Source organism: Danio rerio, chromosome 23 (genome assembly GCF_052040795.2).
Source record: "Danio rerio strain M-AB ecotype USA chromosome 23, GRCz13ab, whole genome shotgun sequence".
Lineage (NCBI taxonomy): Eukaryota > Metazoa > Chordata > Actinopteri > Cypriniformes > Danionidae > Danio > Danio rerio.
Window position 1 is genome coordinate 28,079,971 of NC_141043.1, and position 12,169 is coordinate 28,092,139.

Sequence of the window (12,169 nt, forward strand, 5' to 3'; positions counted from 1 at the left end):
AAATTTGCAGAATTACAAGTATGGTGTTTGTGATTTTTCTGACCATTTAATCAAATCAGTCTCAAATTATATGCAGTAACATTACCATTTTAAAGTAAGCTCTTGTTTAGTTAGTACATTAATTAGCATCAACTATGAGCAACACCATTTAAAGAATTTATTAACTTTTTTTACAATTAATTAAAATAAACAGTAACACTCTTTGTATAAGTACCAATTCCCACTATAAACTACTGGCTTATTGCCTTACTTTTAATAGGATATTGGCTGTATATTAGTACTTAAAATGGTATTTTACACTGTAAAAAAATCTGTTAATTAAAAGTTTTAGTATTTTACAAGTGTTTTCCCTTCATTTGTTTATTTGGTTGTGAATTGAATTATACAAGCTTGGTCTCTGCTCTGTCGACTTTTGATGTTGATAAATCAACTCCACAGTTTACCAAAGTGACCATTACTGACATTTAAGTTGTTTGAAATAACATAATGTATATAAAATAATATATATATTTCTGTAACTTGAGGATGCTGGACAACGGAGTTGAGGATCCACATGCAGTAATTTATTACACAGGGAATTGTCAGGCAGGCAATGATCACAATCAGGAGCAAACGGTTACACAGGGAAGTCCAGAAGCATAGTCAAATAACAGGCAATGATCGCAGATACAGGCAACAGGCAGGATGAACAATAAAACAAGATGAGAGTAAAAACACAGAGACTAAACACGGAAAACGCTTCGTAATGTTACAGGGAATGTGCCAACAAGACTCTGCGATGTATGAGTGTATGTGCTGTTTATATGGTCCATGTAGCTGTTTGTGTGATGACTGGTGAAGCGGGACAGGTGTGTGTGTGTGGTGGCTAAAGGTAGTTGTAGTTCATACAGAAGCAGAATTGTAGTAGAATTGAGTGAAAATTAATGTTCTCCAGTGATCTATAAGGGTTTGATCACTGGTGATTGTGACAATAAGTCTGTAAAATAACAGAAAATGTACTGGCAGCTCATTACAAGGTTTTTGTACCGTAATACACAACACAGACCCATAAAATATATATTAATTCATTCAGTCATTCATTTATTTTCTTATCGGCTTAGTCCCTTTATTAATCTGGGGTCGCCACAGCGGAATGAACCGCCAACTTATCCAGCAAGTTTTTACGCAGCGGATGCCCTTCCAGCCACAACCCATCTCTGGGAATCATCTACACACACATTCACACACACACACTCGTACACTACGGACAATTTAGCCTACCCAATTCACCTGTACCACATTTCTTTGGACTGTGGGGGAAACCGGAGCACCTGGAGGAAACCCACGCGAAGGCAGGGAGAACATGCAAACTCCACACAGAAACGCCAACTGAGCCGAGGTTTGAACCAGCGACCCAGCGACCTTCTTGCTGTGAGGCGACAGCACTACCACAGGGTTAAACTATTAAAAATGTTAATAAAAGTCGCCTTTTCCAACTTTTAAGGTTAAAGTTGTTGAAAGAAAGATCAAGGTCATATTATGCAATAATGCAAAAGAAAAATAATGGGAGCAAACAAAAACAACAACTACTTTCTTAATCAATATAAATAAGCAGAAAATTAGTAGTATGACCTAAAAGCCTTAAGCCTCATTCACACTACGAGCGACTTGCTGCAACAAAGCGACAAGTCACCATTCATTTCAACGGAGAATGACTTTACCTTTGAATACCTTTGTCTACGCAAGCAACAGCAATCGTTGGCGACCAGATTGGCGTGTCGAATGATGCAACAAAGTTGAAAATGTTTCAGCTTTATGCAAATAAAGAGCGACTTTCTTGAGCTACAGGCAATAGGGACTCTGGTAGAGCTCATGTGATCCTCTCACAGCCCGCTCAGAGGCCGCTTGTGTTCTCCGTACGGTAGACTTACAACAGACCTGTGTTTGCAGTAAATTGCCACCCAGAGCGACAGGCAGATACAAAGTCATTGCTAGGGTGAATGAGGCTTTAGTTAATGGTTTGTTAATAGTGAGAATTGTATATTAAACATAAAGTGTGACCAAACACACAAACGCATAATTGGCCATTGTGCATTACACTGAAACTCTCGACATAAATCTTGTTTGACAATCTGATCTTTCGCCACCTCAGTTAGTTTAGCAATTTCACAGACACACAAAAAGCAAGCAAACAAATCTGCTTCCTCTTGCACTCTTTGATTTGTTTAATCCCCAAGGGCTACAATTTTCCCTTCCAGAATGGGTCTGTCAAGTCCTCTCTCTCTTTGTTTTCTTTTCCAAATTTCCCCTGGCTTAATTTGAGTCCTCCAATCCCACCCAGCTTCAGATCACCTTCGCTCCTATATCAGCATCTTTCTCATCCCTCATTGACTCCATAAAGTCGTCGTGCTCCTTCCTCCTCCCTCAGTTTTTCCATTGCCCATTCTTTTACCCCTTTTTCTGTGGCTTCCTCTCCCTGTCTAGAATCAACTGCTCCTTGATCCCAATAAAATATGGTTTGTTTTTTTAACTATGCAAATAAATAATACAAATAAAACTACTGACAGTTTGAGAGAGTGGTAGCATGGGACACTAGGTTAAATAAACAAAGAGGAGGAGGGGAGGAGATGCTGGGGTGAGATGTATGATACAGCGTGAGATTAGAACACACACAAATGAAAAATAACCAGATATTGGGCCATTCATAACAATGCCCATATATGACAATAAGTAATTTAAATGTGTGCTTTACATTGCTTTTAGTTACATGCATTGCTTTATAAAACTGATGTTTTTGTTTCTTATTCAACAATGCTAGAACAGTCACAGTAACATTTTACTGATACATTTGTCTGGTGGTTATTTTACTAAACATCTCTTCTCTTAAAAAGAGTGAAAAATGCTACAGAGATGTGACAATAAATACTGTTATATTGAATTACATACAGTATATGTTAAAGTTAACATGATCGTTTGAAGTAGAAAAACTGTATTAGTAAATAATACTTACAAAATGATTTCTGTTCTTGCCATTTCTCTGTGACTGTGAAATGTAATTGCAATATCTGAGTGAAATTAGTTTTTAGACCATTTCTTCTCAGTGCATTGGTCAAACAAGGTGAAATTTGGTCTCTGCATGAAAATTAAGTTTGTAAAAGAGAAGTAATTTTTACAGGATCCTGGCTCACCAAGCCTGCATTTATTTTATCAGTCGATTCAAATGTTATCACTTGATTGAATGGGCATTATCAGTGGTTATCAGCTGATAGATATGGGCCAGTAGGGGCCTTCTGCACCTACTAGTTGACTCAAAAGGCTGTAATCATCCATCTACGTGGTTAATCAGCAATAGATCACATACAGCTGGAAGTTAACGAGAATCATTTATATTATTTATTAAATTTCTCATAATTTTATTCCCATCTCTTATAGTTGTGTAAATTGCTTCCTTGTCCTCATTTGGATAAAAGCGTCTGCTAACTGACTAAATGTAAATGTAAATGTAAATGTACTCCTATCCTAACCCTAAACCCAATCGTCACAGTAATGTAAAAACAGATCTGGATCTGGAGTCTTCTCTATTAGTATAGCTGATTAACCATGTGGATAGATGATAACAGCTTTCTGAGTCTACTAGTAGGTGAAGAAGGCCCCTACTGGCGCATATCTATTAATCTATCAGCTGATAACCACTGATAACGGCCATTCATTCGAGTGATAACATTCGAATCAACTGATGAAACAAATGCAGGCTTGGTAAGCCAGGCTTCTTAAAAAAAAGACTAAAGAACTTACTTTCCATGCAAATTGAAAACCTTGTTTGACCAATGCACTGAAAAGAAATGGTCTAAGAACAAAAAAAAGTACAATAAAAACAGTTGTCATTGTATTTCAGAATGCTAATTTATTATTATTATTTTTAGTTTTACTCCAGTCACATCATCCTTTGGAAATCATTATAATTTGCTGATTGGCTTTTTAAGGAAACATTTATTTACATTTATTATACATGTATTTTTTAGGATTTCTTGGTGAATAGAAAGATCCAAAGATCAGCATTTATCTGTAGAATTTTTAACGAGCAATTTGTTTATATAAAAGCAAAGGATGCTTTAAATTGATCTTAAAATGGTCATAAAGACATTCATAATATCACAAAAGTTTTCTTTTTTAGATAAATTCTGTATTTCTGAACTAATTATCAAAGAAAGCTGAACAAATTCTACTCAGCTGTTTTTTAAAAACAACAACAACAATAATAATATTAATAATATTAATTAATTCATTCATTTTCCTATGGCTTAGTCCCTTTAGTCATCAGGGGTCGCCACAGTGGAATGAACTGCTAACTTATCCAGCATATGTTTTACCCAGTGGATGCCCTTCCAGCTGCAATCCTGTACTGGGAAACATCTAAACACACTCCTTCACACACATACAGCACGGCCAATTTAGTTTATTTAATTCACCTATGTTGCATGTCTTTAGACTGTGGGGGAAACCGGAGGACCCGGAGGAAACCCACGTGAACATGGGGAGAATATGCAAACTACACACAGAAATGCCAACTGACCCAGCCGAAACTCGAACCAACGACCTTCTTGCCATGAGGCAACAGTGCTAACCACAGAGCCACCTAGTCACCCAATAATAATAATAATGATAATAATAATAATAATAATAATAATCATAATAAAAATTTTGAGCAGTAAATCTAAATATTCAACTTTAAAACCACTTAAGTAAATTACATTTTAAGATATATTCAAATTGGAAAACAATTTCTTTAAATAATTAAAATATTTTAAAATTCTGCTGTTTTTGCTGTACATTGGAACAAATGAATACAGACTCAGTTTCTTTAAAAAAATGGTAAAACATCTCGCTGTTCTAAAACTGTCAAATGTAAATTGAAAGTGTTTTTATTTATTAGTACACAGAAAGCGAATTAAATGAAGGTAATGTGTCTGCTTATTTTTTTCAAATAATTTTGTTGGGGAAAATATGGGGAAAACAATGTTTCATTCAGCATGACAGATTGATAGTTAAAATGCCAATGAATTAGTACTTTTAAGCTGCACTGAGAATTTGCCTGAAAGTCAAGTTTTTAATGAAAAAGTATGCATGAAATTAAATTGTAGATGTTATAACGTTACAACTATGTTATAGCATTTTATTATAGTACATTATGATAGCAATCATTTTCTTTTAATGGATTTTAATGATTATGTAACTTTTTTTATTTTATTTTATTTTATTTTACCACTATCCATTTTATGAGTTGCATGTAGCAGTTTTTATAACATTCTATATTAAAAATGTTTGACAATTAGCATTATATAGACTGATGATGATCATATATAGGATAAGAACAATTAAAAACGCAAAATCATAACAGCAACGCATAATGTACTGTGTGATACTGCACAGTTCATTTCTGTCTGCCACATTACATCAAGAAACAAAGACACAATGATGATAATTCATGAGGAATATAGCTGGAGCTGGAAATTTGCTATCTAGAATCTTTGTTAATTAATTTTATTACATGAATGAAAATGAATTATACATTACACAGTCCAATGTCAAAAAGAAGGTAGCTATTATACAGTTTCTTCCTGTTCATTTTTAAGCGCGTCTTTGAATCAGCCTTTCCCTTTGTTGCTCCTCATTCTCTTATTCCCTTTATGTTTCTTATTCGATCTCTCTCTTTCTGAAAGACCATTGTTTTCAGCAGTCACCTCATCTTAAATCAATGAGAAGTTTCTTTACACTGCCTGTGAGCCATATATATCTTCTCCAGTCTTCCCCTATCCACACAAACCCTGAACTCTCAAACAGAAAATCTATTTCAGAATGAAAACTGAAAAGTGACCAGTATAAATGAGTTCATTTCCCTCTGAAAATTAAGTTTTTAATTTATTTATTCATGATTGTGTACAGTATATATTGCTATATTATTTATTTTATGTTTTTATTTATATTTATTTTATTTATTTTGAATAGACATTTGTATTCATTAACATAAAGTGTTGTAACCTAAATAAGTAAACATTCATCATTCATTCATTTTCCTTTAGCTTAGCCAGAGAGGAATAAGCCACCAACTTATCCAGCATAAGTTTTATACAATGGATGCCCTTCCACCTGCAACCCAGTATTGGGAAACACTCATGCACTCTCACATGCACACACATTCAAACACTACGGCCAACATAATTTATTCAGTTCACCTATAGTGCATGCACTCGGAGGAAAACTACATGAACAATGGGAGAACATGCAAACTCCACACAAAAAAACAATCGACCCTCCCGCGACTCGAACCAGCGACCTTCTTGCTGTGAGGTGACAGTTCTAACCACTGAGATACCATGTTGCCCAGAACTTATACAATACAAAATGAAGTTTAATAATAAATTCGAGAGGAGCACATGCTCATGATTAACCCAGCTGGCCCACATTAGCTAATCATGATCCTCCAATCAAAGGATCTCAAGTCCCTTTATATATCTTCATTTTCTTTCCACAACTATCTTTGTCTGGAAGAAACCCCCTCCTCCTCTTCTTTTACCTTTATCTAAAATGAGTGGCATGGTGGCCCAGTGATAACACTGTTGCCTCACAGCAAGAATACCAATGGCGTTGGGTTCTTACTGGTCCATCTGTTATTTCTGTGCGGAGTTTGCATGTTCTCCTCGTGTCCGCGTGGGTTTCCCCCGGTTTCCTTTCAACATCCAAATATGCTTCTATTATAGATAAAATAAGCCTAAATAATTTTTTCTAATGTCTTACTTTCAGGAAGTTTACCTTGGCCTCAGTGGCGGGGGAGTTTGAGATGGACCTGAGCTCAATTTCCCCTCGCCTTGCGAAAGGGGAGATCCCAGGGCCCGAGGATGCCTTGAGCTCAGGGCTCTCTCCCGGGACAGCATGCCAAACAAGCTATGTATAAATCATGAGCTAAGTGTGAATTCTTATATTCTTATATTTAAATGAAGTGCTGCAAAAATGATAAAACTAAATATACTATTTTGCATTACCATGTTTCTCATAACATATTTATTGGCATGTAAATGCTTTTGTTAGTTGCAATTCTTTTTTCTTTTGACATTTCCCAATTTTTAAAAGCAAGCAGATATACACAAATAAAAGCAAGTGGATTTGCACATGTTTATTGTATTCAGTAAACAGTTTTTCAAAAGTTTCTCAAGTGATATTTAATGGAGCCAGGTTTTTTTTCAGCATTTCAGTGTTTTTTCTTCTAAAATCCCAAAAGTTAAGGCAACTCAAACCATTTGAGTAAACCGATTGCAACAAACCATTTAAGTTCAAAAACTAATCCTAATGAGTACTGTGAACTTAATCCATTTGAGTGAACAATGCAATTTCAGCACAGTAAAATCCAATAAATAAAGAAAACTCAAACCAAGTACTATAAAACCCAATAAGTTAAGGCAACTTAAACTGTTTGAGGTAACCGATTGCTACAAACCATTTGAGTAAAAAAAAAATGCTTGTGAGTATTGTGAACTTCCTCCATTTAAGTTGAAGTAATGAGGTATTTAATTAACTCATTACCTTCAACACTAAGTTCAAAACTCTATTCAAATGAGTAGAATTAACTTTTGGTAAAGACCATTCACACATCCATTCCAAAATACCGGTAAATTCTGATATCATCAACCAGAAATGACCTCTAAGCAGCTGCGCTTGTTTTTGTAAACACAGAAGGGGTCGGGGCCTTTTGTTGATGGGTGATGCTACATAATATGTGTGTGTGCTGGGACTCACCACCTGCTTCCCGTGCACACGAGTCAAGCAACTGAAGCAGAGCTTGAAGGTAAACAAACAGCGGCTTATCATAAGCATTTTATCGGATCACTTTTTCCACAGTTGGCATTAAGAAAGAATATAGAAACATTATCTAACTAACATCTTACAGCTAAAAGTGTCTGGAAAAAATATTCAAAGGCTTTTATTTTCAGAAACAGTGTGGACGTAAATGCGTTTGAGTGTTCTGATTGGCTGGAGTTGACGTCTCACATCAGCGGGTTCTAATCATGAACGCGCTCTTTCTTCAAATTATGGTACGGTAATGGAACAGCTTTTCTTTCCGGACAATTGCTAGAATGGAATTACCGGTATTTTCAAAAAGAGCCTGTTCATACATGATCCGTATATATGTGTGAAAGGGACTATTGACTTGCCTAATTACCTTAACTTGCCTAGTTAACCTAATTAGTTAAACCTTTAAATTACTCTTTAAGCTGAATACTGTGAATATGTAGTAATATATTCTGTACTGTCATCATGGCAATTTAAAAGAAAATCAGTTATTTAAATTTTTTTATTAAAACTATTATGCTTAGAAAGTTTCTCTTCATTAAACAGAACTTGGGGAAAAATGTATAAAAGAAGACTTTAACTGCATTAATTTTTTTTTCTAAAAAAAAAAACCTTTTAGGCTGTTCTCGTTTATTCTGGTCACTGTGAAAAAAGCATTAGTGTTATTGAATTTGCTTTAAGCTATTTATTTAAATTCAGAACTATTTAGACCCCAAAACTAGTCTAGAAACAAAACCAAAAAAATATCTCGTCCAAAAAAGTCATTAAGATCACCTCATTTATAATGTTTGACAATATCTATCACCTGTCATTCTCCTCGCAGTCTGTAATTCATTCTCTTGCAGCAAATATAAACATTGCTAAACCCTTGGTTTTTATGGAATGAGTGTTTTTTTTCTCTCTCTCTTCTCTCTTTGGCTGTGTGGCTGTCGGGGTCCAGTCATAACAGTCATAAATAAAAGCGGTTGTCCCTGTCACAGCAGTGTTTGAGGTCATCTTTCGAAGCCGCTGATGCATGAGCTGCTCAGTTTACCCTTGCTTTGTCATTTTCTACCTTTGCTTGAATCCTTTCTCTCTGTGGAATCCACTAATATGGTGCAGCAGAAATGTTGACCTACACTAAATGTAGCTGATGATACAGAAAAGGCACTGTGCTTTTATAGCTGCTTATTAATGTAGAGTGTCTAGAAATGTTTTAAACATGCTTTGGGTTGAGATGGTGTGATTGGACAGATTAGCTTTAGTTGCTCCAAGATAATTGGCCATGAAATGTCTAAGTTGCAACTCAAATGAATCTTAAGTTCATATTGTAATTCCCCCCCCCCCCCCCCCCCTCGATAGTAGTTAGTGAGCAAACCATTTTTGTCAGTCTCAGATCTTAACTAAGTATTAAATGAGCTGTTTTATTTAGCTTGTTCTTGTAAAAAGAAAAAAAAAACAGCTAGGTTTCTCAGTCCTTAAAATTTTAGGTTATTAATTGAATATTTGTCTCAAAAATTATGTCAAATGAAAGATACAGTGATGATGATGATTTTATAATTAGATTGTAATTGATCAAACACATCCATATGCAATGGGATTATCATTCATTCATGCAATTAGAGAAAAAATGCAACAAATTTTAAAAAATTAGAATAAAAGGTTTTAAACGTGACTTTAAAAGACACTTAGAATTGTGTGATAATGCGTTTGAACTTAGACAATTTGAAAAGAAAAAATACAAACTCTGTGAAAACCCATGATATAATGATAATTAAGATTATTTTCATTGCATAATAATCACTGCAAACAATGGAATATGCATCTTTTATTGTAATTAACTTAAAACCTGCCTAGAAAAAATGGAAACCATTTTAATGTTGTCCCAATTATTTGTCATGTTTAGTAAAATAAATAACATATTAAAATGCTTTGATTTGGTATCTTTATACTTCAGACCGCTAGGTTTTGCATACTTTTTGTACTTTTTAGTAATTTAAAGTACAACAAAATGTTAATTGACAACTTTTATTTTCATAAGTATACAAGTCAGAATAAATTTGTTGTTTCGTTTAACATAAATGTATCTGTTAGACTGAATGATGATAAAAAATCTCTCTCTGATACTTACAGTGGCTGAGAGAGCTCAACGTGCTGTAATCTAAGAAAACACATGCAATTCCAAAAAAAACGCCTGCAAATTAAAAACGTTATTTATCTGTTTGACCGCATACTGCAAATCCTCACAACGCAAACACATTTTTAAAAATTTTTTTAAATAAATTAATAAAACACACTGCATTTTCTTACAATGCAAACAAATAATGAAAGAAAGGAACACAACGGAAATGCGGAAATGTTTCAAGTAGACCCAAAAACGTGACGGACACCGCTGGGCTGTCACTGTTGCTCATTGAAGTTGTCTGTGATCTTTAAAAGGTTAGGTTTTTTTTTTTTTTTTGGTTTATTTTAATACTTTAAAATACTTTAGTATTTGTTAAATCTAAATAACTATAACTAAATAATAGTCTAAATAACTACAACCTAAATAGCTGTGTCTGTCACGTTTTAGGGTCTCCTTGAAACATTTCCATTGTGTTCTGTGCTATTTGAAAATGTTCTGTACGTTTTTTTAAAAAATGTGTTTGCGTTGTGAGGATTTATAGCACGTGTTTTCTATTATATTATAGAAAGTACTATTTTTGGTTTGTCTGGAATGAAAGCAATTTGAAAAATGTTATAGTCAATATTATTGGTGAGGGTGACGCGGTGGCGCAGTGGGTAGGAAGTTCGCCTCACAGTCAGAAAGTCGCTGGTTTGAGCCTCGGCTGGGTCAGTTGCTGCATGTTCTCCCCATGTTTGCGTGGGTTTCCCTTACAAGTCCAAAGACATGTGGTATAGGTAAATTGGGTTGGCTAAATTGTCCGTAGTTAATGAGTGTGTATAGGTGTTTTTCAGTGATGGGTTACAGCTGGAAAGGCATCCGCTTTGTAAAACATGAGCTGGATAAGTTGGCGGTTCATTCCACAGTGGCAACCCCAGATTAATAATGGAACTAAACCGGAAAGAAAATGAATAAATATTTGAGCCCACTTAAGAAATGATTGGCTACAGAGCAAACCACTGTTGTCCAATGATTGCTTAATTACTTAAATAAAGCAATTAAAAACTTTCCTAAATAAAGAATATAGTGAATACTTTAAAGTGGACTTTAAATTGAATTCTAAAAAAACAAACAAAAAAACCTGAGAAATAATATGCACTGTCATGATGGCAAAGTTTGTACATTGGGTGTAAGTTTTGAGAGATTCGTGAATCTTTTTACATTATTTTAGTTCAATCTTATTTTAAAAGTTCTTTCTCCACTAAACTGATGAACATAAAACATAAATTTGTCAGCATTCAAGAAGTTGTTTGTTATTGATGATAATATCAGGTTTATGGCATTTGCAGTTTGCAATAATTGCATCTAGAATCAGGCCAGGTTGCATAACAGTTGAGTATGCCATTAAAAGTTTAATTTCTTTACAAATGTCTTTCTCTTTAGTTTTATCCTCCAATGGTTCATGCAATTGCGATTTTAATTTTACGGGTCATGGATGCCTGCCATGTATCACTGTACTCAGCACCTTATTAAACAAATCAAACGCGCATTACAATATTGCGTCAGCATGAGTCCAAAACATCCCTGTTGGATTTCAACAGCTTCTCACAGCTGATAAGAGCATTAACTTACACAATCACAGACTCAAAGCCATCTTCAGGAACAGCTTTCAGAAATTTAATAGGGAACGTAATAAGAAATAGTTTAGATTAATAAAATAAAATAATAAAACATAAGCTCTTTTCATTCTTTAATACCAAATCTCACCTGAACTACCAAAAAGGTGAAGAAAAGCTTTGAGATCATAATATGGCCATTTTCTGCACACCCTGAGTTAAAATGCTGCGTTTCTGCTGGTCAGTCCTGGGTTCCCCTCAGGCTTTTTCTAACAGCATTTATTTTATGGCCTGAAACACTCACTTGCAGAAGTTAAAACGCTCTACTAGAAATAGCTGTGCGTTGCTTAACATTCTCCATGTTCTGAGAGATTTAAACAGTTAGCAAGTGAAGGGACGCTTTCGTCTGATTTAGCAAAACTCTTCTGTCTGGCACTAAAATCTAAACAGATTAGATTGATTTGTTTTTAAACTCAGTCTTTTATAAAAAAAAATCTAATAACTGCCCCAGCACATAAAAAACTATAGAGTGTGTATGCCCTTAATGCAATAGCCCAAAATTGCTCACTCATTTTTAACAGCTTTAAAAATGGTCTTATAGTTAAATGACAGTTTAGTATATTATATTTATATTATCTTATAATCT

At 34.6% G+C, this 12,169-nt stretch overlaps 1 protein-coding gene and 1 long non-coding RNA gene across 3 annotated transcripts in view; one reads left to right on the plus strand and one right to left on the minus strand.

Moving 5' to 3' along the window:
- The window catches only part of LOC147831304 (uncharacterized), an 83,284-nt gene that overhangs the window by 25,811 nt on the left and 45,304 nt on the right, over window positions 1-12,169 (plus strand). Inside the window, exons 4-5 of one of the 2 annotated variants that reach the window (XR_015523620.1) lie at window positions 6,781-7,819; window positions 7,965-8,066. The exons of the other annotated variant lie outside the window; for it this stretch is intronic. This is a non-coding gene — a long non-coding RNA (uncharacterized LOC147831304). Of the gene's footprint in view, window positions 1-6,780; window positions 7,820-7,964; window positions 8,067-12,169 lie in introns of those variants that run through there. 2 annotated transcript variants of the gene reach the window in all.
- The window catches only part of avpr2aa (arginine vasopressin receptor 2a, duplicate a), a 34,160-nt gene that overhangs the window by 20,200 nt on the left and 1,791 nt on the right, over window positions 1-12,169 (minus strand). The window lies entirely within an intron of this gene.